The sequence below is a fragment of the Oncorhynchus nerka genome, linkage group LG17 (assembly GCF_034236695.1).
Source record: "Oncorhynchus nerka isolate Pitt River linkage group LG17, Oner_Uvic_2.0, whole genome shotgun sequence".
NCBI classification, from domain to species: domain Eukaryota; kingdom Metazoa; phylum Chordata; class Actinopteri; order Salmoniformes; family Salmonidae; genus Oncorhynchus; species Oncorhynchus nerka.
This window is the reverse complement of record NC_088412.1, coordinates 40,409,689-40,435,895: the sequence shown is the minus strand read 5'-3', so window position 1 is coordinate 40,435,895 and position 26,207 is coordinate 40,409,689. Positions and strand designations below refer to the sequence as shown.

Genomic DNA, 26,207 nt, shown 5'->3' with positions numbered 1-26,207 from the left:
TGCAGGTAATGGACTGTGTATTTTTTGTGTATAAACTTGTGTGTTTTGGACTCTGCAATATTATAATTAATGTCTATGTATGGTGTTAAGGTCATTGCAAATGTGTGTTACTTAATGTGTGTTCAGTTGTTTGTATACACTGAGCATCAGGCTGCCTCTCAGTGTCAATGCAGTTCTTCGGGAGCGGACGAGCGCATAGTCTGCAAATGCCAACATTGACACAGACAGAAAGGGAGAAAAAGAAACAGAGAGAGGGAGGTTGAGAGGGTGAGTGCGCAAGAGAGAACTGCAGCAGAACTGGATCAGATAGGTAGAGAGAAAGAAGAGGGGGGGTGACTGTATGGATTCGACAAGGTTGGGGGAAACGTTGATTTAAATGAGTGGACCCCTCCAGAGAGGGAGAGAGAGACCCTCAAAGATTGTTCCGACCGGAATATCATGCTTTTTTCTTTGCATAAAATTGTTACCTAGAGAGGTTACCATTGGGGGTTCTGGTCCTTTCCAAAGAGCTACTTCCCTTCCCAATTTTCCCATATACCTATTTCTGAAAACGAGAGCACACAGAAAGAACCCAGGGCACCTATCGAGTGCGTCTTGGTGGAACAGGTGTTTTGTTGTGCAGCGATACGGTCCCTGTCCTGTCACTTCGTTGTGTAGACACATTTTCTGAACGGCGAAAGAGACCAGTGACGACCAGGAATGATCGAGATGAAGAACCTCAGCGTGTTTTTCCGGTTCTGCCTCACTCGGATGGAGTGGTTCTACCCATAAAGGATCTGAAGAGAATTAGCCAGAACCCAGCAGAGAATATGCTGCAGTTTGGCTAAAGAACCTTAGCAAGCAGAGGGGGAACTGGAAAAGCTCTGTACCAGAGCAGTTGGAGAAAGGGAACTTTAACCGGAAAAAATAGGGATCATCACAAGGTAAGCAGCTGGACGATCAGACTGGCATTGATTGACACCTGTAATGGAATTAATTCACCACCTATTTCTTCAACAGCTGTCTAGTGCAGATTAGTTACCCTGAAAATCTGACAACTGACGGTTTGGATGTAGTCTACATTCTCTGTTAAAATAAGTTGTTGTACAGACCTACACGTTTATAATCAGGTTATGATAAACATGCATATTGTTCTGAGGGCCGTAAAGAGTCAGAGAGGAGTCTAACAGAACAGTATGGATATTCATATCTCTGGTATGGTTCGATGCTGGCATCCTAGCAACTGTATTGAGCAACCTGCTGTTTATCTTGGACATAACGGATTGAAACTGGGCCAACATGCTTAACGTGCTGTTAAACTGTTCTGAACCTGCATGGGTCTAATGGGAACACACAGACCATTGAGGAGGACAAAGCTTGAATTCATAGTCACATACAGGTACATATATCTAGGCTATTAATAAAGAGTCATTCTCCTCTCACTAAACAGTCTAGCCTAGACAATTATACTAGGAATGAATGTTTCAAAGGCAATCATTATCAGTAGCTGGAGAAATTAGATTCTTCCTGGGAGAAATATTATATTTTTTGTATCTAGCCAAGTAAAATATATTGAACATTTATAACATTTAAAATAATTTCTCCCAGGAACATTATTGAATAGTTCTCATGGTTTTGGAGCTGTTTGATCCAAATATTTTGAGTAAATAACAGTATATGCTTGTTTTGTTTAGCTCCTTGAAAGATGAATAATCAAAATAAAGTTGATGTATCATGCATTTTTCCCCCCACTATTAAAAAGCAGAACGATAGCCTACTCATTTGCTATTACTGATATTTTATTTTATATTTATTATATATTTATTTACAGTATTTCTATTATTATTATTATTACTCACTCACCACTATTTCATTCGATCACTGAAATAAGCAAAAGACTGTCAATTACGTCAGAAGTTTAAATTAAGTACCTGAAAATACCTTGTACCAGCACTATATGCACAATTGCGTCCAGTAATACACACGTTTTGAGGTCCAATCATATAGTGCACGCATACTCATAATTGTGTCTATTTCTAGGAGTCAGCTGGTCTGAATGGGGATTCAGTTCAAATCAATATCAGAAATAGCCATGCTTCCATTTAGTCATTTATTGTACTTTTTAGTTTTAGTTGATCATCTGGTGAAAATGTATGATTACTGAATCACTGTATAGATTGAGATCAACAAGGTGGTTTATTTGGAGTGTATTTGATTCAGGGCAAAACTTACCCCATGAGCCTTTTCTGGATGTCTTTCATTTACAGTGGCAATTTGCAATAACACATTTTACATAATGATTACTAGTTCAAATAGACAAGTATTTACTTGACAGGTTTTTCAGATACTCGCAAATGTAAGTGGAATTCATTACATACAGCTACAAAATATTAGAGACCTTCACAGAAGTTAAAATGTCTGTTTCTGTTTCATACAATTAACATTTAATGAGTGGGCCACTTCACATTTCACCATATTCAATAGAACTTGTAGGTGTTTTTTTGGACAGTTAAATTAGCGTGTGTCTGTTACTGTCTGTCATCACCACCATCTGACACCCTATCAAGACCAGTGCTGTGCTCTCTTTCCCTCCTAGTCTACAGCAATAGCAGCACACACATGTAAACCCCCTTCCGCCTTTCTCCCTCCCTCCCGTTTCAGTTTCTGCCCCAAACCTGCCAGTTTCCAACACCAGCCGGCCAGTCACAAGCCTCCGAGCACCTTGGCGTGAACACCTTCCTAACGAACCAATCAGGTTTCTGTGCAAGGCGGTGGAAAACCCAATCAATTAGACAATGATACTTCCAAGCTATGAACTATGGGCACACCTGGATTGTACAATATTTGGACCCTATTCAGTCCCGCTTGTAATGGCGTTCAGCTTATGAAAAGGGTGTCATGTTAGTCACATTACACCTAATCTCTTTCCCAGACACTTCTGCCCAAATGCAGAAGAAGTCTGGTGGACCAACACATCAAACTTGGCCTTCATTAGTTAGGGTTAGGTTTAAAATAAGTTTAGGAAGATAAACTGTAGAAATGGGCAGGGTTTAGCAATAATTAGGACTTTTGGACTGTTAAGTAGTGACGATGACAAATACTTTAGTTCGTAAGGTCACTACCATAGAAGTCTATGGTCACTCCCACTAAGGCCAACTTTGAATGGTTGATATTCCCAGGCTTATGAACGCAGCAAAAAAAGAAACGTCCTCACTGTCAACTGCGTTTATTTTCAGCGAATTTGAACATGTGTAAATATTTGTATGAACTCAACAACAGACATAAACTGAACAAGTTCCACAGACATGTGACTAACAAATGGAAAAATGTGTCCCTGAACAAAGGGGGGGTCAATATCAAAAGTAAGTCATTATCTGGTGTGGCCAACAGCTGCATTAAGTACTGCAGTGCATCTCCTCCTCATGGACTGCACCAGATTTGCCAGTTCTTGCTGTGAGATGTTACCCCACTCTTCCACCAAGGCACCTGCAAGTTCTGGGGGGAATGGCCTTAGCCCTAACCCACCGATCCAACAGGTCCCAGACGTGCTCAATGGGTTTGAGATCCGGGCTCTTCGCTGGCCATGGCAGAACACTGACATTCCTTTCTTGCAGGAAATCACGTACAGAACGAGCAGTATGGCTGGTGGCATTGTCATGCTGGAGGGTCATTTCAGGATGAGCCAGCACGAAGGATACCAAATGAGGGAGGATGCGTTCAGCGTTGAGATTGCCTACAATGACAACAAGCTCAGTCCGATGATGCTGTGACACACCGCCACAGACCATGACAGAGCCTCCATCTCCAAATCGATCTCGCTCCAGAGTACAGGCCTCAGTGTAACGCTCATTCCTTCGACGAGAAACGCGACTCCGACCATCACCCCTGGTGAGACAAAACCGCGACTCGTCTGTGAAGAGCACTTTTTGCCAGTTCTGTCTGGTCCAGTGATGGTGGGTTTGTGCCCATAGGCGACGTTGTTGCCGGTGATGTCTGGTGAGGACCTGCCTTACATATTTGTATGCTGTTCTTTGTATGACATTTTAATATTTGATTATTAACCAATGATATTAGGCCACTCCTGGCCATGATTACAGACACCTGTGTCTTTTGACACTATATAAACGAGTCATCCCGCAGTGTTTGTGATTATACCCTGATGAAGACAGCTTGGCTGTCGAAACGTTGGTATTACATTTTTGCATCTGAGCTCCAAGAGTGTGCGGCTTTCTTTTATTTTCGAGGACCTGCCTTACAACAGGCCTACAAGCCCTCAGTCCAGCCTCTCAGCCCATTGCGGACAGTCTGAGCACTGATGGAGGGACTGTGCGTTCCTGGTGTAACTCGGACAGTTGTTGCCATCCTGTACCTGTCGCGCAGGTGTGATGTTCGGATGTACCGATCCAGTGCAGGTGTTACACATGGTCTGCCACTGCGAGGACGATCAGCTGTCCGTCCTGTCTCCCTTTAGCGCTGTCTTAGGCATCTCACAGTACAGACATTGCAATTTATTGCCCTGGACACATCTTCAGTCCTCGTGCCTCCTTGCAGCATGCCTAAGGCACGTTCACGCAGATGAGCAGAGACCCTGGGCATTTGTCTTTGTGTTTTTCAGAGTCAGTAGTAAGGTCTCTTTAGTGTCCTAATTTTTTCATAACTGTGACCTTAATTGCCGACCGTCTGTAAGCTGTTAGTATCTTAACCACCGTTCCACATGTGCATGTTCATTAATTGTTTATGGTTCATTGAACAAGCATGGGAAACAGTGTTCAAACCTTTTACAATGAAGATCTGTGCTGTTAATTTGTAAAAATCCAAATATCTTTGAAAGGCGGTCCTGAAAAAGGGACGTGTCTTTTTTTTGCTGAGTTTGTGCTGTGTATTCAATAGCCGGCGGACAACGTTACACCAATAAACACTTACCTTGAACCCCCAACCTAAAGAAATTGAAAGTGTCTTTCTTCTGGAGCCAAGATACATGTTCCCCAGTGCACAAACATGCACACAACAAACATTTGCCATACCGTGCAATGCACAGTCGTGTCATTGACACATTCACCCACTCCCCTGCTGAAAGATCAGCCACAAAATATTGGCACCATTGTAATAGGTTGTAATCAATCTCTGGTCTCCACCATGGGAACAGAAGAGGAATATCTGGTGTGGTAGTCTCAGGTTGGACTACTCCAAATCAACTTGGTTCTGACACACACACACAAACACAAGCTTTGCAGGTCCATCAACCCATTTAAATACCTCTCACACCCTACAGTAACCTGTGGATCATGAGAGAACCTTCAGAAATCAGCCTAACTGCCTATTTATTGACACTATGTAGTGTCCTGTAGTACTTAGTTTGAAATGAGAGCCCTTCGATCATTCACAACACATCCATAAAGCCTCTATATTGCATGATGCTACACTTAATTTAAAGTCAGACCCCTTTCATCATTTATGTATGTGTTATATAATATGATGCTGTAGGGTCAATGTATAGTGCCAACTTTAAAGTTTGGTGGAGGAGGAATAATGGTCTGGAGCGGTTTTTCATGGTTCCAGTGAAGGGAAACCTTAATGCTACAGCATACAATGACATTTTAGATGATTCTGTGCTTCCAGCTTTGTGGCAACAGTTTGGGGAAGGCCCTTTCCTGTTTCAGCATGACAATGCCCCCGTGCACCAAGCGAGGTCCATACAGAAATGGTTTGTTGAGATCGGTGTGGAAGAACTTGACTGACCTGCACAGAGCACTGACATCAACCCCACCAAACAACTTTGGGATGAATTGGAACGCCAACTGCGAGCCAGGCCTAATCGCCTAACATCAATCAGTGCCCAACCTCGCGAATGCTCTTGTGGCTGAATGGAAACTAGTCCCTGAAGTGATATCCCAACATCTAATGGAAAGCCTTCCAAGAATTATGAAGGATGTTATAGCAGAAAAGGGAGGAACAACTCCATATTAATGCCAATAATTTTGGAATGAGGTGTTCGAGCAGGTGTGCACATTGAACATTACACAGCGCTGTGAATAGTGTAGGTTGTCCCTGAGCTGCAGGACCAATGGTTCTTGCCTCTCTTCCTGCTGAAGGAACTGCATGTTGGTTCCAAGCTTAAAAGTAACAACAAAGAAAGTTAGTAGGTCTGTTAGGAAATGCCTTTGTCACACCATCTGGATAAAGGCATATCTGTGCTGTGCCAGAAACTCTACAGTACATGAGAAGATGGGTAACTCCATTCAAGTAGTATATTCCTCTTTCATTTACAAATCTTATGTGACTGAGACATGGATGTATCTAGGGGGATGTGTATTTAGCTGAGCTAGCTAGCAATTACTTTGAAGTCACCAAAATTATTAGAAATAACGATTGAGGTAGCTACAGTACGTAAACTACTTCAACGCTTAACTACTACAAACGAATTTAAATTACAATAAAGGTCTGTTTTTCACTGTCCAGTGGCAGCACAATACAGGACATTTGATTTGCAAACTCATTACATGATCTGTGTCTTGTTAGCAACACTAAAAAAGTACTTCCGGGTCAGGAATTTCAGAAATGTTCCAAATAAAAGCCTCCCACTTAATAGTAGAAGTGTCTAACCATTCATGATAAAAAACAGTTGTGCCCTTGTATATGTAGTGGAAATTTCCTGTATTTACCAAATCATGAGAGCAAACCACATACAAGTCAGAGTTATCATAACTCATAACATATCACCACCTCTTTAAGGAATACCTAGGATAGGATAAAGTAATCCTTCTCATCCCCCCCCTTAAAAGACTTAGATGCACTATTGTAAAGTGGCTGTTCCACTGGATGTCATAAGGTGAAAGCACCAATTTGTAAGTCGCTCTGGATAAGAGCGTCTGCTAAATGACTTAAATGTAAATGTAAATCATAAAGTTTTAATCTTTAATTATATGAGCTCCATCACAACCCTGTGACTCTCAGATCAATTCAGTGTCTATAAATGAATTCTCTGAGAGTGCTTACAAAACAGTTCTGAGTATAATTTATAGCCAAGACACACCCATCTCAACTCACATGACGAATAACAGATTTTAGGAATATTACAAAGGAAGACTTTACTTGAGAGAGGAGTAATTCCATAGCCAGACAGCATTAGCAATAAATTATCGTTCAGTTTGCTCTTCTAAAACGAGGTTCTACTTCTCGTTCTTGGTACAACATAGTACCAAGACATTAGGATATATATCAATTGTCATTTTAGACACTCCCATTCTGGACAAGCTCACGGAGACACAGTGACTGGCACACAGACATTGTGGAGCCAAGAGATAATTGGTTCCCCCTCAATCATCCCTTCACATGGTTTAAAAGATATGTTTACATATGAAGACAAGCTTGACCTCTCCCCTCTCTACGGCCCAAGTAACTGACCCCATGACAGAGAAAGGATAACTGCAAATGGCCACCACTATAGTACAACAAGATACATTCTATTTGAGAAGTAACTCACAAGCATTTAATGAAAATAAAACATCTTATCTATGTTACCCAACTATTCTGATTAATCCCCAACATATATTTGCTTAAAGCAGGAACGATTCTGGGTGCAGCAGTAAAAGTATGTGAATACTCAGTAGGGTCTGTAGAATGTATACATGGTGTCATTTCATGGAGCTCTGAATAATACTAATAATCTGAGTGTTGCTGACATTTTACTCACATCACATCACATCACATCACACCTGCTAACCAAACAGTGCAGGGCATGCTCACTATATTAAAGGGCAACTACACTCAAATCTAAGTTTCTTAGACCTCAAAAGTCATCCCCTGATGTGGTTTAAGCATTGTTGTAAACAAATAATCCAATTATGTTGTTTTACTATTAAATGAGTGTGAAAGAAATGGGGTAAACCAGAAAAAATGGGGGAAGTCCGAAACCTGGATAAACAAAACCAAGAAAATGGAATTTGGGAAAAAAACAGAAGTAGGCAAACCTAAACAGATTTTAAAAGGTCCTCCCAACGTTTTTTTGCTGTGCATGACTGCACTTTAGTGTGAGTCATCCTGCAGCACAGCATTTTGGAGGACGTTGAGGTCAGGTCCAATATTGACTATTTACCCAAGAGGGAAAGGGGTTGTGCCATGCTAGAAATGTTTTTGTGAAATATAATATATACAATTTTGCAGACACTTTTATCCAAAGCGACTTAGTCATGCGTAAATACATTTTCATGTATGTGTGGTCCGTGAATCGAACCCAATGTCTTGGCGTTGCAATGCACTACCAAGATGCATAACAGGGTTAAGAATGCTTTGTGAAGCCTCAATTTAACATAATTTATAAGGCCTTTATTAAGCGGTGCAATTGCCACCTTTTATAAAGCACATGTTTATGTCATATTTGACAAAGTGGGTTATGTCACACAGTTATGCAACATTTATGAACCCTTTAAAGCATGGCATACAGTTATAGATTTGTAACACGTATGTAAGTATTTATGAAGACTTTATGAAGCCTCTATAAGCTGCACGCAATTTAAAGCGGGACCCATTATTCTTTTAAAAATTATTCAAGCACTGTCAGTTGGTTGTTGTTCATTGCTAGACAGACATTTTCAAGTCTTTCCATAGATGTTCAAGATGATTTACGTCAAAACTGTAACTAGACCACTGTAACTAGACCACTCCAATGCAGTGGTTAGAGCGTTGGGCCAGTAATCGAATGGTTGCTAGATTGAATCTCCGAGACAAGGTAAAAAATCTGTCGTTCTGCCCCTGAACAAGGCAGTTAACCCACTGTTCCTAGGCCGTCGTTGACAATAAGAATTTGTTCTTAACTGACTTGCCTAGTTAAATAAACCAAACTCCAGTGTCGTCAGAAAATATTAATTCCCCTTGACTTATTCCACATTTTGTTGAGTTACAGTTTCAATTCAAAATCAACTGAATATATTTTTGTCTCACCCTTCTACACACAATATCTAACTCCATAATTACAAAATGAAAACATGAGTTTAGAATTTTTTTTCACATTTATTGAAAACTATATACATAAATATCTAATTTCCATAAGTATTCACACCCCTGATTCAGTACATGTTAGAATCACCTTTGGCAGCGATGACAGCTGTGAGTCTTTCTGGGTAAGTCTTTAAGAGATCTACACACCTGGATAGTACAATATTTGCACATGATTCTTTATAATTTCTGTCAAATTGGTTATTGATCATTGCTCGGCAGCTATTTTTAAGTCTTGCCATAGATTTGAAGCCACATTAAGTAAAAACTGTATGTAAGCCACTCAGGAACATTCAATGTCGTCTTGGTACGATACTCCAGTGTATATTTGGCCTTGTTTTGGTTATTGTCCTGCTGAAAGGTGAATTTGCCTCTCAGTGTCAATTGGAAAGCAGACTGAACCAGATTTACCTTGAGGATTTTACCTGTGCTTAGCTCTATTCCATTTAACTCCCTAGTCCTTGCTGATGACAAGCATACCATGATGCTTGAAAATAAGAAAAGCGGTACATAGTGATATGTTGTTGGATTTGCCCCAAATATAATGCCTTGAATTCAGGACATAAATTTCATTTATTTGCCAAATTTTTCAGATTAGTAGCAAAGAAGATGCATGTTTTGGAATATTTTTTTTCCATACAGGCTTCCTTCTTTTTAGTCTGTCATATAGGTTAGTATTGTGGAGTAACTACAATATTGTTGATCCATCCTCAGTTGTCTCGAATCATAAGTATTAAACTCTGCAACTGTTTTAAAGTCCCCATTGGGATATTCCTGTGAGTTAGGAAGGATGCCTGTATCTTTGTAGTGACTAGGTGTATTAAAACCTCTTAGGGTTTGCGAACCGCTAGCGGGACACCTGTCGACAACATCCGGTGAAATTGGAGAGTGCAAAATTCCAATTACAGCGTTGTAATATTAAATATTCATGAACATATAAGACACTTGTATAATTTAAAAGCCTAACTTCTTGTTAATCCAACTGCGTTGTAATATTTCAAAAAGGCCTACCATGCGATTATCTGTGGACAGCGCCCCACATCAAAATATTTTTTCTGTAGTATGATCTAAAATAAGGACGAGCGACAACAAGGTTCTAGCTCCAGCCTGTTTATTAACCTAACCCTCGCATATCGTACATAGGTACGGATCCCCCCAAGGGACATCTTACTACATCTTCCTCTCCCATGAACAAGAACTCAACATGCATAACCACTGAAGCATAACTGAAATGCAATTTGGAAACCAGTATTATTCTCTAACATGCTACTTCCCATCCTGAAACAGTATGAAAGCATTAAATCACACAGTATGAACATTAACTTAGATACAGTCTCTTTTTGCTGGGTATGGTCCCCAACAGTATGTTTTCTCTTCACGTAACATAGTCTTTCAGCCACTCTGGTGGCTTCACATCCCTTTTTGGGCGCGATTGTGGCTCTGTGAGCATTCTCTCTCCTTCACCCTCTTTTTGTGCATTTTCTGTGGCCTCAGTCTGTGTGGCTGGTAGATCTGGAAGAGCTCTAAGGTGTGTTTTGTTCCTTCATACCTCTTCTGAGCCTGTGTCCACCACATAGGAGCATGGGGCATCCGCTTTCCTCAGCACTACTGCTGGTGTACCACCACCCCAGCTGTAGCACGCGTTCCAGCAGGTTATTCTCTCTGGTCACCCCCAAAACCAATTCTTTCTTTGGCCCCCTCTCCTTCCAGTTCTCTGCTGAAAATTACTGGAACGAACTACAAAAATCTCTGAAACTGAAAACACTTATCTCCCTCACTAGCTTTAAGCACCATCTGTCAGAGCAGCTCACAGATTACTGCACCTGTACATAGCCCACCTATAATTTAGCCCAAACAACTACCTCTTTCCCTACTGTATTTATTTATTTATTTTGCTCCTTTGCACCCCATTATTTTTATTTGTACTTTGCACATTCTTCCACTGCAAATCTACCATTCCAATGTTTTACTTGCTATATTGTATTTACTTTGCCACCATGGCCTTTTTTTTGCCTTTACCTCCCTTATCTCACCTCATTTGCTCACATTGTATATAGACTTGTTTATACTGTATTATTGACTGTATGTTTGTTTTACTCCATGTATAACTCTGTGTCGTTGTATGTGTCGAACTGCTTTGCTTTATCTTGGCCAGGTCGCAATTGTAAATGAGAACTTGTTCTCAACTTGCCTACATGGTTAAATAAAGGTGAAATAAATAAATAAATAAAAGTGTCTTTGAGTTCGTAATCGACACATGTTGACCTTCGGTCAGCTCTGGCCTCTTCGTAGCACGGTGTCTCCGATTAAAGTCTCCAGTGTGCGTTTGTTTCAGCCGTTTGTCCCTCTCAGCGAAGGCCTTCCTGTTAGGCCATCGGGGTTTAAGCTGAGCCGGCAAGACAGGCAATGGGAACGCAGCCTTCTGCCCATCTGGAGCTCGGCAGGCGACGGCCCATGATGCAGTGGTGTAACTCTGTAAGCTAACAGAGCCCTGTATGGATCCTTGTTATTTTTCAGCAGTCCCTTGACTGTTTTCACAGCTCTCTCTGCCTCACCATTACTCTGTGCATGGTAGGGGCTACTGGTCACATGTGTGAAGTCATATTCTGCGGCAAAAGCAGGGGGAGCGTTATCTGTAACCAGGACCTCAGCGATCCCTTGCCTGGAAAAAAATTACTTTAATCCATTGATAACACCAGCTGAAGTGGTTATGGGTGTCTTTGCTATTTCAATGTATCTTGAGTAGTAATCTACCACTAGCAGATAAGTGTCATTTTTCCAATAGAACATATCTGCCCCTACCTTTTGCCATGGCCGTTTTGGCAGCTCCGTTGCCATCACTCTGTCTAGCATTTCTGGTTGTAGAGTTTCTCGGATAACTATCCGTTGTCCTTTCATGAGAAGGTCTCCATTACAGTGGAAGTCACTTTGGTGCACCCAATAGGGCTTCAGCAGCTGAGGCAGTTCCTCCTGCCTGGGACATCCCTTTGGTGCACCCAATAGGGCTTCAGCAGCTGAGGCAGTTCCTCCTGCCTGGGCCATCCCTTTGGTGCACCCAATAGGGCTTCAGCAGCTGAGGCAGTTCCTCCTGCCTGGGCCATCCCTTTGGTGCACCCAATAGGGCTTCAGCAGCTGAGGCAGTTCCTCCTGCCTGGGCCATCCCTTTGATGCACCCAATAGGGCTTCAGCAGCTGAGGCAGTTCCTCCTGCCTGGGCCATCCCTTTGGTGCACCCAGTAGGGCTTCAGCAGCTGAGACAGTTCCTCCTGCCTGGGCCATCCCTTTGGTGCACCCAGTAGGGCTTCAGCAGCTGAGGCAGTTCCTCCTGCCTGGGCCATCCCTTTGGTGCACCCAATAGGGCTTCAGCAGCTGAGGCAGTTCCTCCTGCCTGGGCCATCCCTTTGGTGCACCCAATAGGGCTTCAGCAGCTGAGGCAGTTCCTCCTGCCTGGGCCATCCCTTTGGTGCACCCAATAGGGCTTCAGTAGCTGAGGCAGTTCCTCCTGCCTGGGCCATCCCCTTTTGCACTGCTGCACTATCTGCCGGCAGATGTGGTCTCGTTGTTGCTCCTCTGCAATCTGCTGCAGTTTGGTCTGAGATGCAGGTAGGCTGTCCCTTATTGCATTAATGGACACCTGTACCTCACCCTCTAGACATTGCTCCTCCTTTGATAATGGACGTTTAATTGGGGCCCTTGAGAGTGCATCTGCTGTGATCTGTGCCTTCCCTGCACATACACCATCTTGTAGGTGAACCTCAGTAATCTGAGGCGGAAGCGCAGAACTCTGGGAGGCAAGTCGTCCAGTGCTTTTGTCCCTAACAGAGCCAACAGTGGTTTGTGGTCAGTCTCTGCTGTAAACTGCAGGCCAATAAGGTATTGGCTGAGCCTTTCACATGCCCATGTGATAGCCAACGCCTCCTTCTCCACTTGAGCATACCTTTGCTCTGTGTCGGATAAGCTTCGGGAGATGTATGCTATTGAACGCCACTCCATGTTGTCCTGCATCTGTGTGAGGACCGCCCCTAGCCCAAAGGATGATGCATCGAATGATACTTTTGTCTTAGCGTGGGGACGGTACTGGGCCAGCACTCTCTGTGAGGCCAGGTCTCCTTTGACTTTGTCAAACGCGACCTGTTGCATGTGACCCCATGACCAGTCATTCTCTTTGGCTAGTAAGTCTCTCAGAGGGTTGGTTGTATCTGAGAACTGTGGGAGGAACTTACCCACATATGTGGCCATTCCTTAAGAAGGTCCTGACTTCAGTCACATTCTGGGGTCTGGGCATATCTGTGATGGTGCTGATCTTCTCCGGGTCCTGGTCTATTCCAGCTGCACTGATTTTGTGTCCCAAGAACAAGACCTCTGACTGTGCAAAAGTGCATTTTTCATTGAGTGTCAGACCAGTCTTCTGGAGTCGGGTCAGAACTGCTGTGAGCCTTACATCATGTTCTGCTCTGTCCCTTCCGCACACGAGCACATCGTCCGCGTGGACTATGGACGCCACTCAGCCCATCCAACAGCTGGGACATGCGTCTTTGGAAATGCTCAGGACCGGAAGCGATTCCAAATGGCAAAACAGTAACGGCCAAACGGAATTTGTTCTGAACTGACTTGGCTAGTTAAATAAAGATAAAATTAATAAAAATGAAATGCTTCACGATGGGAACCACACATGCGAAGATCATCCGTTCACCTACTCTGCGTCTCACAAAGACACGGATGTTGGAACCAAAACTCTAAAATTTGGACTCCAGACCAAAGGACAGATTTCCACCAGTCTAATGTCCATCGCTTGTGCTTCTTGGACCAAGCAAGTCTCTTCTTATTATTGGTGTCCTTTAGTAGTGGATTCTTTGCAGCAATTTGACCATGAAGGCCTGATTCACACAGTTTCCTCTGAACAGTTGATGTTGAGATCTGTCTATTACTTAAACTCTAAAGCATTTATTTGGGATGCTATTTCTGAGGCTGGTAACTCCAATTAATTTATGCTCTGCAGCAGAGGTAACTCTGGGTCTTCCTTTCCTATGGCGGTCCTCATGAGAGCCCATTTCATCATAGCGATTGGGTTTTGTGACTGCACTTTACTGTCATCATTGGCAGCTCTATGGTGAGAAACATATCGGATCCCGGCGCAAAAACCTTGTGCTTTCTCAGAGGATGATTTCCTAGAGGATGATTACATTACAAGGCTGCTTCCTACCATTCTACGACAGCTGCCGGGGGGTGATGCTGTCATAGTTCATGTGGGGTCAGATTACATTAGGAAGGCTAGCTCGGAACTGCTGAAACTGGATTTTAGAAAACTGAATCTAGCTTTAAAAGACTACAAAATAGGCAAATTATTTCAGGCCCTGTACCATTGCTGGCTACGAAAGATTCTGCAGGCTACTGGCATTACACATCTGGCTAAAAGACTATGGTAGCTCTGTTGGCATAACTTTTACAGAGTCCATCCAAATCACCTTGGTGCCTGGACCTTGTCCACGCCTCGTTGAGACAATTATTTATCAGTGACTCAAGCCCGGCTCAGATAATCCCTACCATTGTGTCTCTGGGTTGTCGTTCACCCTGCACCCTCAGCTCCAATATAAACATCACTGTCATGTCTACCTCTGCTAAAAGATTTTGACTAGGCAAGTCAGATTCAAATTCTTATTTACAATGACAGCCTACCGGGGAACAGTGGGTTAACTGCCTTGTTCAGGGGCAGAACAACAAATTTGTACCTTTTCAGCTCGGGGATTCAATCCAGCAACCTTTCCCTAACTGGCCCGACGCTCAAACCATTAGGCTACCTACCGCCTCCTAGTAAAGCAATAAATACTATCAAGAATCTCCGAAAAGCTCCCACATGTAACATATATATGTAGCCTAAGTAACAAGGTTCATGAAATCGATTACTTGCTGGTAACATAACATTCATATACTGACCATCTCTGATAAGCAATTAGATGATACCGTGGTAGCAAAACATGGTTACATCTTCAGAAAAGACACTAATGCCAATGGGGGTGGGGTTGCTGTTTATATTCAGAGTGATATTCCTGTACAGCGGTCCCGTGTAGCTCAGTTGGTAGAGCATGGCACTTGCAACACCAGGCTCGTGGGTTTGATACACACAAGGGACCAGTGGGAAAGAAAGTATCAATGTATGCACTCACTACTACAAGTCGCTCTGAATAAGAGCATCTAACTGACTAAAATGTAAAGCTTAGAGAGGATATCATGTAAAATCCCGTGGAAGTAATATGGCTTCAGGTTCACCTGCCTCACCAAAAGCCTATTTTTGTGGGAAGTTGCTAAGCCCACCAAGTACTAACAGTCAGTATCTGGATAATATGTGTGAAATGCTTGATAATAGAGGTCGACCGATTATGATTTTTCAACGCCGATACCGATTATTGGAGGACCAATAAAGCCGATACCGATTATTGGAGGACCAAAAAAGCCGATACCGATTAATCGGCCTATTTATTTATTTATTTATAATAATGACAATTACAACAATACTGAATGAACACTTATTTTAACTTAATATAATACATAAATAAAATCAATTTAGCCTCAAATAAATAATGAAACATGTTCAATTTGGTTTAAATAATGCAAAAACAAAGTGTTGGAGAAGAAAGTGAAATTACAATATGTGCTATGTAAAAAAGCTAACGTTTCAGTTCCTTGCTCGGAACATGAGAACATATGAAAGCTGGTGGTTCCTTTTAACATGAGTCTTCAATATTCCCAGATAAGAAGTTTGAGGTTGTAGTTATTATAGGAATTATATGACTATTTCCCTCTATACCATTTGTATTTCATTAACCTTTGACTATTAGATGTTCTTATAGGCACTTTAGTATTGCCAGTGTAACAGTATAGCATCCGTCCCTCTCCTCGCTCCTTCCTGGGCTCGAACCAGGAACACAACGACAACAGCCAACAAACAACCACTCCAAGGCCCAGAGCGAGTGACGTTTGAAACGCTATTAACGTGCTCTAACTAGCTAGCCATTTCACTTCGGTTACACCAGCCTCATCTCGGGAGTTGATAGGCTTGAAGTTATAAACAGCGCAATGCTTGACGCACAACGAAGAGCTGCTAGCAAAACGCACGAAAGTGCTGTTTGAATGAATGTTTACGTGCCTGCTTCTGCCTACCACCCCTGAGTCAGATACTTAGATTATTGTATGCTTGTATGCTCAATCAGATTATATGGAACGCAGGACACGCTAGATAATATCTAGTAATATCATCAACCATGTGTAGTTAACTAGTGATTATGATTGATTGTTTTTTATAAGATAAGTTTAATGCTAGCTAGCAATTTATCTTGGCTTACTGCATTCGCATAACAGGCAGTCTCCTTGTGGAGTGCAACGAGAGAGAGGCAGGTCGTTATTGCGGTGGACTAGTTAACTGTAAGGTTGCAAGATTGGATCCCCCGAGCTGACAAGGTGAAAATCTGTCGTTCTGCCCCTGAACGAGGCAGTTAACCCACCGTTCTTAGGCCGTCATTGAAAATAAGAATGTGTTCTTAACTGACTTGCCTAGTTAAATAAATATGAAATAAATATTATTTTTTTTAAATCGGCAAAATACCAATTTCCGATTGTTATGAAAACTTGAAATCGACCCTAATTAATCGGCCATTCCGATTAATTGGTCGACCTCTACTTGATAATACATGTTATATCAACAGAGGGGTATATTTTCTGGGTGACTGAAATATTGACTGGTTTCATCAAGCTGTCCACTCAAAAAAATGCTGAACTTCAAATCAGTGCCTGCAACCTGGTTCAGGTTATCAGTCAACCTACCAGGGTATTTACAAACATACATATATTTATAAACATTTATAAACATAGCACAGGAATGAAATGATCCACATTTTTAATGCTCACATCTTTACTAATGCTTCAGAAATATGCTCTGAAGCAGTATCCACATCAGTCGGATGTAGTGACCATAATATGGTAACCATATGTAGGAAAACCATATGTTTTGTAGTGATTCCTGTGTTGACGATGTCAATAATATTTGCTGGACTCTGTGTAATGAGGAGCAACCAGACACTGCACTTGACGCATTTAGTTATTATTAGTTAGTTATTCCAGCTACTAATAAGCATGCACCCATTAAGCAATTACTGTGGATCGATGAGGAATTGAAAAATTGTGTGGTTGAGAGGGATGAGGCAAAAGGAATGGCAACATAGTCTGGCTGCACAGCTAATCGTCAAACATACTGTCGTTTGAGAAATTGTGACTGAATAAAAATACAAATAAACTGTACATTGAAACAAATATTAATGATATAAAGAATGATAGTAAAAAGCTTTGGAGCACCTTAAATTACATTTTGGACAAAGGTAAACTCAGCTCCATCCTTCATTGAATCAGATGGTTCATTCATCACAAAACCCACTGATATTGCCAACTACTTTAGTATTTTTTTTTTCATTGACAAGATTAGCAAATTTAGGCATGACATTCCAACAAACTCTGAACCTGCATATCCATTCATAACTGACCAAATTATGAAAGACAAGCATCGTAAGTGTGAAAATTGTCTATCAACAACGACTAGCCACCTGGGTCTGACAACTTGAAAGGAAAATGACTGAGGATGATAGAGGACTATATTGCCACTCCTATTTTCCATCTATTCAATCTAAAGCCTACAGGAAAGTGTGTGTGCCCTCAGGCCTGGAGGGAAGCAAAAGTCATTACGGTACCCAAGAATAGCAAAACACCCTTTGGTTTGAGCCAGTAATCAACCTGCTAACAACTCTAAGTAAACTTTTGGAAATAATTGAAATAAATTACCCATAACTCCACCTAGACAACAACATAGGCCTAGGACTATACATCCTTTAAATAAATAAGAACTGCACCACTTAAAAGCACATTACTCAACACTAGTGAGACTCATGTCGACTACGGTGGGCCTACTGTATATCAAAATATGACGTGACTCGCCACCAATTACATAGAGGGTTGGAGGATTCTAAATTAAAACCAAAAGCCACCTCATGGCCCTCCCGGTGGCGGCCGGCACGGGTATCGAACCTACATCTGTAGCAACGCATTTTGCACACCGGAGCCCCCATCCACGAAGTATCAAAATACAGATAGGTGTTGGTAAAGATATTGTCCTTGTAATGATGGGCGGTGAGTCGGAAGCAGGTGCAACGCTTCAATCAAACAAAACCAAGAACACAACACTAACGTAAGGCAGAATGCCTTACCAACTGGAGAGTGACAAATAAAGGGGAGGAAATGATGAAGGTAATTGAGTCCAGGTGTGAATCATAATGATTAACAGGTGTGCGTAGTGATGAATCCCAGGACCGGTGGCATAAAGATGCTGATGAAGAAATACTGTACAGTATATGCTTTTACGTTTGGATAATAACGCATTTTGAATATAAGCCACCTCCATTTGTTTTATTAGGCTACTGTGCAGTCTGACAAGTAAACATAGCCTGCACTACATACTGTAATAAACATGGGAAAGTACCTAATTTCTTACATAAGGGAGAGCATGCCAGGTCCAGACTTTCTTTGTGACTTCAAGTTCTCTAACTCTGTCTTTAATGCTTTTTAGGGTTGCATCAGTCATGGACAGAAACGTCTAAGACACAATAATAATGATGAACAGCTGAAGGTTCATTGGTAAGCAACATTTGCCTTGGGATCCATCCCAGTTGGTATTCTGTGCCCACTCGTGGTATCTCGCTTCGGTTACACATCCTTGGAATAGCAGAACAGCATAACGCTGTGCCTGGTGAGCAGTTGGTCAAGTTCTGTTGTCAGAAGAGGAATGGAAATGTCAGGGTGAACCGACGACCTGACGAACCCACCAGGTATGTTGACTCTGCCTGTCGGAGGTAAAGTTTCAGAGCTCACAGGTGTGTCTGGCATGGATTGTGACTCCATTACGTTCCTCACCCTCTTCAACGTGCCATTCTCCGCCTGACGCTCCGCCAATGCCGCCTGGCACTGGACCAATGCATCAGCTGTCGCCCGTATCTCTGCCCTCCAATAATGTTTCTCTTCTGCTGGTCTGCCTTCAATGACTCGATCTCGGTCTTCAAAGTTTGAATCTGATCCATGTGCACCTTCATCAGATGAGCAGAATGGTACTGCCCTAAGTAGCCATCGATTACAGTGGCCTATGATAGAAATGGTAAGTCAATTAAGAATTAAAAGTGACTCCAACACACATTCTGCGTACACATTAAGAATCTAGCAACCATGCATTTTTTTTCTTCGGTGCGGCCCTTTGTCCACTGATCTCCACGAATAGTTGTCGGCATGTTTGTATGCTCTGCAAAAACACATTCCTGTTTTTAGTACCCAATTGTTATTTATTGTTTTATTTAACCTTTAGTTATTTATCGATTTTATTACACAGTATGCCTACACATTGATAGGCTACATATATATATTTCTTTTTAAGTGATCCTCTCAGCACCGTCTCATTTTCTCGTGGTTAGGGTCCTAACCCTGGAACGGGTAGACCCATGGAAAGAGGATGGCTTGTTGAAAACAATGTTCATTTCGTCTATTCTCTTTGGTCTGTTCTCTTTGGTCCCATATAATTTTCTTTAGTTAAACAGCTCGTTTTTGAATGGTAACTGTTTGTAGTTATTTTATTAACGAAAGCATGAAGATGTTGATGAAGAAATACTGTACTGCTGTTTTGAGTAGAAATGTAATTGCAGGTAGGGGGGGGATGTTCACACCTACAGTAGCCGAGCTTTAAAGAGTCTATTGTCTTGCTAATCGGGCTACAAGTATTTGGAAAACAAAATCAAAACGCCACCAGCTGTCCATCACTGCTGTAAATAAAAACCATAGCATATTTTTTACATCTTGTTTACATTCCTTATTGTAACCACAATGTCACAAATAATTTGTATCTACCTTTCCAATTACTTTTAGAGTTTAGGATTAATATTATGGTGTTTATATTCTAAGAAAAATGAAAAACCCTTTGGATTTCCAATAGGATGGAATGGAAAATATGACTCAACATGACGGTCGGGAGTACAGTACTGGTTTATTTAGCTAAAGAAGTTGCACGTGGGAGACCGGGGTTCAATTCCCTGGTGGGGAGGAAGGAGTAGGCTGTCCTTGTAAGTAAGAATTTGTTCTTAATTGACTTTCCTAGTTAAATAAAGGTTACACTAAGAGCCTAACATTTCTACACCCAAATGTTCAAATTCTAGTCTAACCAATAACAAAACGGAGATTCAGTGAAAGTAAAAATCTCATTGATTTATCAAGACCTGTAATTCAGTGATCTTTATTCCCATAGTAATTTGTTATGGATCCATAACTAAATAAACATCGGCATTTTGAAAGAGTATTTTTATCATTTTATTAATGAAAGCATAAAGATGCCATTATTAATTGCATTGTTTGAAAGTGCAGACTGGCACTAAGAACATAACAGCGGGAAGGTTTCCCTAGTCAGCGCCATTATTAGCGCAATGCCCCTTAAAGTGTTGCCAGTGTGGCGGCAACACTTTGAGGGGCATTGCACCCCCCCTTCCTCCTCCTCCCTTCCCCATGGGCCTGGTCAGTCTTCTGTGCACAGCACTGCAGCCCATCCCGTGCCCCCTGCCCTCGTGCCTTGAACCTTGCGCGCTTTCAGGGGATACAGCTGGAGAACTGCAAGGCAATCCCATTGTGCGCCACTCGGGAGCCATGACCAATATATATTGTCCTTCTAATAACAGGGTTAATAATATATCTGTGAGAATATCCAATGGGCTTTTATATACTCATACATTAATCATAATATTAATAATAGCTTTGTTTAAAAAAATAACAATATTTGAGATAATTTTATTTTGAAATAATTTAAAATGAGCGAGGAAAAAGGCCATTCTTGAACATGGGGTGAGACGTTGTTACTAATTTGTAAATAAAGCCAGTTAGTTATAATTATTTATTTCTGTTTTTAGAGGGAGAGAAACCAAAAACCTACAGGATCTCCTACTCGAGGCCAGCACAGGTTTTGAACCAGCATCTGTAGCAACACAGCTTATTTGTTGTATAACGTGACAGGTCGGGAGTGGCCTACAGTACTACAGTAAGAGCAAAATAATCCTAACAAAATAAAATAATAAAAACCTTAGTGTAACAACAGTTTTAGTAAGTACTACTGAAGTCGTGCACAATTATCAGTTTCTATTTAGGTTTATGTCACCCATTCATTGTCACTTAGAGACACAGTAGGACCCAAAAGCATAATCAGTGCTCTAACTCCCCTTTGCGCTGGTCTGGAGCAATGAAGTGGTGACGCAGGGCACCATACTAAACCCGCAGCATAACTCCACTTTTTGTAGAGCAACCACTGTAAGCAGAAACTCAAACAGGATGTACCCGTGACAAGAACCATTCAACTCTGGTCTGACCAATCAGAATCCATGCTTCAAGATGGTTTTGATCACGCGGACTGGGAAATGTCCTTGGAAGCCTCAGAGAATAACATCGATTTATATGCTGACTTGGTGAGTGGGTTTATAAGGAAGTGCATTGAAGATGTTGAACACAATGTGACTATTAAAACCTACCCTAACCAGAAACCGTGGATAGATGGCGGCATTCACGCAAAACTGAAAGTGCAAACCACCGCATTCAACCATGGAAAGATGTCGGGGAATATGGCTGAATATTAACAGTGTAGTTATTCCCTCCACAAGGCAATCAAACATGCAAAATGTTGGCATAGGGACAAAGTGTAGTCGCAATTCAACGGCTCAGACTCAAGAAGTATGTGGAAGGGTCTCCAATTACGGAATACAAAAAGAAAACCAGTTACATCACGGACACCGATGTCTTGCTTCCAGACAAACAAAACACCGTTGCCCGCTTTGAGGATAATACAGTGCAACCGACGCGGCCCATGTGGCCGGTCTGAGTAAAACATTTAAATGCGTTAACCCTCAGAAGGCTGCTGGCCCAGACAGCATCCCGAGCCGCGTCCTAATAGCATGCACACACCAGCTGGCTGGACATATTCAATTACTCCCTATCCCAGCCTGCTGTCCCCACATGCTTCAAGATGGCCACCATTGTTCCTGTAGCAAAGAAGGCAAAGATAACTGAACTAAATGACTATTGCCCCATAGCACTCACTTCTGTTATCATGAAGTGTTTTGAGAGACTAGTCAATATCATCACTTCAGTGTGCATACTGCCTCAACAGGTCCACAGATGATGCAATTGCCTGCACACTGCTCTATCCCATCTGGACAAGAGGAATACCTATGTAAAAATGCTGCTCATTGACTACAGCTCAGCATTCAACACCATAGTACCCTCCAAGCTCATCATTAAGCTTGGGGCCCTGGGTCTCAACCCCAGTCTGTGCAATTGGGTCCTGGACTTTGACGGGCCACCCCCAGGTGGTGAAGGTAAGAAACAACATCTCCACTTCGCTGATCCTCAACACTGGAGCCCCACAAGGGTGCATGCTAAGCCCCCTCCTGTACTCCCTGTTCACCCGTGACTGTGTGGCCAAGTACGCCTCAAACTCAATCATCAAGTTTGCAGATGACACAGTAGTGGGCTTGAATACCAACAACGACGAGACAGCCTACAGGGAGGAGTTGAGGGCACTCAGAGTGTGGTGTCAGGAAAACAACGTCTCACTCAACATAAACAAAACAAAGGAGATGAAGGTGGACTTCAGGAAACAGCAGAGGGAGCACCCCCCCTAACCACATCAAGGGGACAGTAGTGGAGAAGGTGGAAAGTTAAAAAAAAAAACTTTTTAAAGTTCCTCGGCATACACATCATGGACAAACTGAAATGGTCCACCCACACAGACAGTGTGAGGAAGAAGGAGCAACAGCGCCTCTTCAACCTCAGGGGGCTGAAGAAATTTGGCTTGCCACCTAAAACCCTCACAAACTTTTACAGATGCACAATTTAGAGCATCCCGTTGGGCTTTATCACTACATGGTACGGCAACTGCACCGCCATCAACCTCAAGGCTCTCCAGAGGGTGGTGGGGTCTGCACAATGCATCACTGGGGGCAAACTACCTGCCCTCCATGACACCTACAGCACCTGATATCACAGGAAGGCCAAAAGATCACCAAGGATAACAACCAACCGAGCCACTGCCTGCTCACCCCACTACCATCCAGAAGGGGAGGTCAGTACAGGTGCATCAAAGCTGGAATACAATATCGCAACACCATCGATAACACAGAGAGGCTGCTGCCTACATACGGACTCAAATCATTGGCCACTTTAATAAATGGATCACTAGTCACTTTAAATAATGCCACTTTAATGTTTACATATCTTACATTACTCATCTCATATGTGTATATACTCTAATTTATGCCATCTATTGCATCTTGCCTATGCTGCTCGGCCATCGCTTATCCATATATTTATATGTACTGTACATATTCTTATGCCATCCCTTCACATTTGTGTATGAGGTAATTTTTGTGGAATTGTTAGTTTACTTGTTTGATATTACTGCACTGTCGGAACTAGAAGCACAAACATTTCGCTACATTCGCATTAACATCTGCTAACCATGTGTATGTTACCAATAAAATTAGATTTAATGTATGTGATATAAACAGAAGTATAAATTTCTGGGTGATTTAAATATTGACTGGCTCTCATCAAGCTACCCACTCAAGAAAAAATGTCAAACTTTACCCGGGGCCTGCAACCTGGTTCAGTTTGTCAGTCAACCTACAGGGTATTTACAAACAGCACAGGAATGAAATAATCAACATGTTTTGATCACATCTTTACTAATGCTGCAGAAATTTGCTTATAAAGCAGTATCCAAATTCATCAGATGATGTGATCACAATATATACAGTAGCCATATCTAGGAAATTCAAAGTTCCAAAGTCTGGGCCTAATATAGTGTATAAGGGGTCATTTAAGAAGTTTTGTAGTGATTCATATGTTGATGATGTAAAGAATATTTGCTGGTCTGTGGTGTGTGATGAGGAGCAACCAGACGCTGGGCTAGACACATTTTATGAAATTGCTTATTCCAGTTAGTAATAAGCACACACCCATTAAGAAAATGACTGTAAAAACAGTTAAATCCCCTTGGATTGACGACTAAATATAAAATTGAATGGTTGAGGGATGAGGCGATAGGTATGGCAAATAAGTCTGTCAGCCCAACTGATTGGCAAATGTACGGCAAATTAAGAAATCATGTGACTAAACTAAATAAAATTCAACTATACTATGAAAAATAAAAATGATATAATCAGATTCATCACAAAACCCATTGATATTGCCAACTACTTTGCTTATCTTGCCAATGAAAAAGTCATTAAACTTAGGTATGACATACCAGCAACAAATTCTGACACTTCACATCCATGTATATCTGACCAAATTATGAAAGACAAGAATTGTACTTTTGAATTATGTAAAGTCAGTGTGGAATAGGTGATTTTTTTTTGTCTATTAACAATGACAAGCCACAAGTCTGACGATCTGGATGGAAAATTTAGGATAATAACAGACGATATTGCCACTCCTATTTGACACATCAATTTAAGCCTACTAGAAAGTGTGTGCCCTCAGCCTGGAGGGAAGCAAAAGTCATTCCGCTACCCAAGAATAGTAACGAACCCTTTACTGGCTGAAATAGCTGACCAATCAGCCTGTTACCAACCCTTAGTAATCTTCTGGAAAGAATTGTGTTTGACCAGATACAATGCTATTTCACAGTAAACAAATTGACCACAGAGTTTCAGCACGCTTATAGGGAAGGACACTCAACAAGCACAGCACTTAGACAAATGACTGATTGGCTGAGAGAAATGAATGATAAAATGATTGTGGGAGCTGTCTTGTTAGACTTCAGTGCAGCTTTTGACATTATCGATCATAGTCTGCAGCTGGAAAAACATATGTGTTATGGCTTTACACCCCCTGCTATAATGTGGATAAAGAGTTACTTGTCTAACAGAACGCAGAGGGTGTTCTTTAATGGAAGCCTCTCAAACATTATTCAGGTAGAATAGGGAATTCCCAGAGTAGCTGTTTAGGCCCCTTACTTTTTAAAATCTTTACTAACGATATGCCGCCAGTGTGTGTATGTATGCGGATGACAACACTATACACGTCCGCTACTACAGCTGCTGAAATGACTGCAACACTTAACAAGGAATTTGCAGTTCGTTTCGTAATGGGTAGCAAGGAATAAGGCTGAAATATTTCCAAAACTAAAAGCATTGTATTTGGGACAAATCATTTAACTAAACCCAAAACCTCAGCTACATCTCGTAATGAATAATGTGGGAATTCAGCAAATTGAGGTGACTAAACTGCTTGGAGTAACCCTGTATTATAAACTGTCACGGTGAAAACATATTGATACAACAGTAGCTTGATACAACAGTAGCAAAGTCTGTCCATAATGAAGCGCTGCTCTGCCTTCTTAACAATACTACCAACAAGGAAAGTCCTACAGACCCTAGTTTTGTCACACCTAGACTACTGTTCAGTAGTATGGTCAGGTGCCACGAAGAGGGACAGTTGCAGTTGTCTCAGAACAGGGCAGCACGGCTGGCCCTTAAAAGTACACAGAGAGCTAACATTAATGACATGCATATCAATCTCTCATGGCTCAAAGTGGAAGAGATTGACTTCACCACTACTTGTTTTTGTAAGAGGTGTTGACAAGCTGAATGTGCCAAGCTGTCTGTTTTAAAGTACTTGCACACAGCTTGGACACCCATGCATACTCCACAAGACATGCCACCAGAGGTTTCTTCACAGTCCCTAAGTCCAGAACAGACTGAACAGGCGCACAGTACTACATAGAGCCATGACTACATGGAACTCTATTCCATAGGTAATTGATGCAAGCAGTAGAATCATAACAATCGGAAATCGATATATTCATTCAAACAGCACTTTCGTGCGTTTTTCCAGCAGCTCTTCGTTGTGCGTCAAGCATTGCGCTGTTTATGACTTCAAGCCTATCAACTCCCGAGATGAGGCTGGTGTAACCGAAGTGAAATGGCTAGCTAGTTAGCGCACGCTAATAGCGTTTCAAATGTCACTCGCTCTGAGCCTTCTAGTAGTTGTTCCCCTTGCTCTGCATGGGTAACGCTGCTTCGATGGTGGCTGTTGTCGTTGTGTTGCTGGTTCGAGTCCAGGGAGGAGCGAGGAGAGGGATGGAAGCTAATACTGTTACACTGGCAATACTAAAGT

General features: G+C 41.9%; 1 protein-coding gene across 1 annotated transcript in view; it reads left to right on the top strand.

Annotated features, from left to right (window-relative positions):
* The first annotated feature begins 242 nt into the window (after positions 1–242).
* Positions 243–26,207, top strand: part of LOC115145514 (ATP-sensitive inward rectifier potassium channel 12-like) — a 49,702-nt gene continuing 23,737 nt past the window's right edge. The window contains exon 1 of the mRNA XM_029687045.2: positions 243–923. The gene's annotated coding sequence lies outside the window, so the exon portion shown is untranslated. The remainder of the gene's footprint in view (positions 924–26,207) is intronic.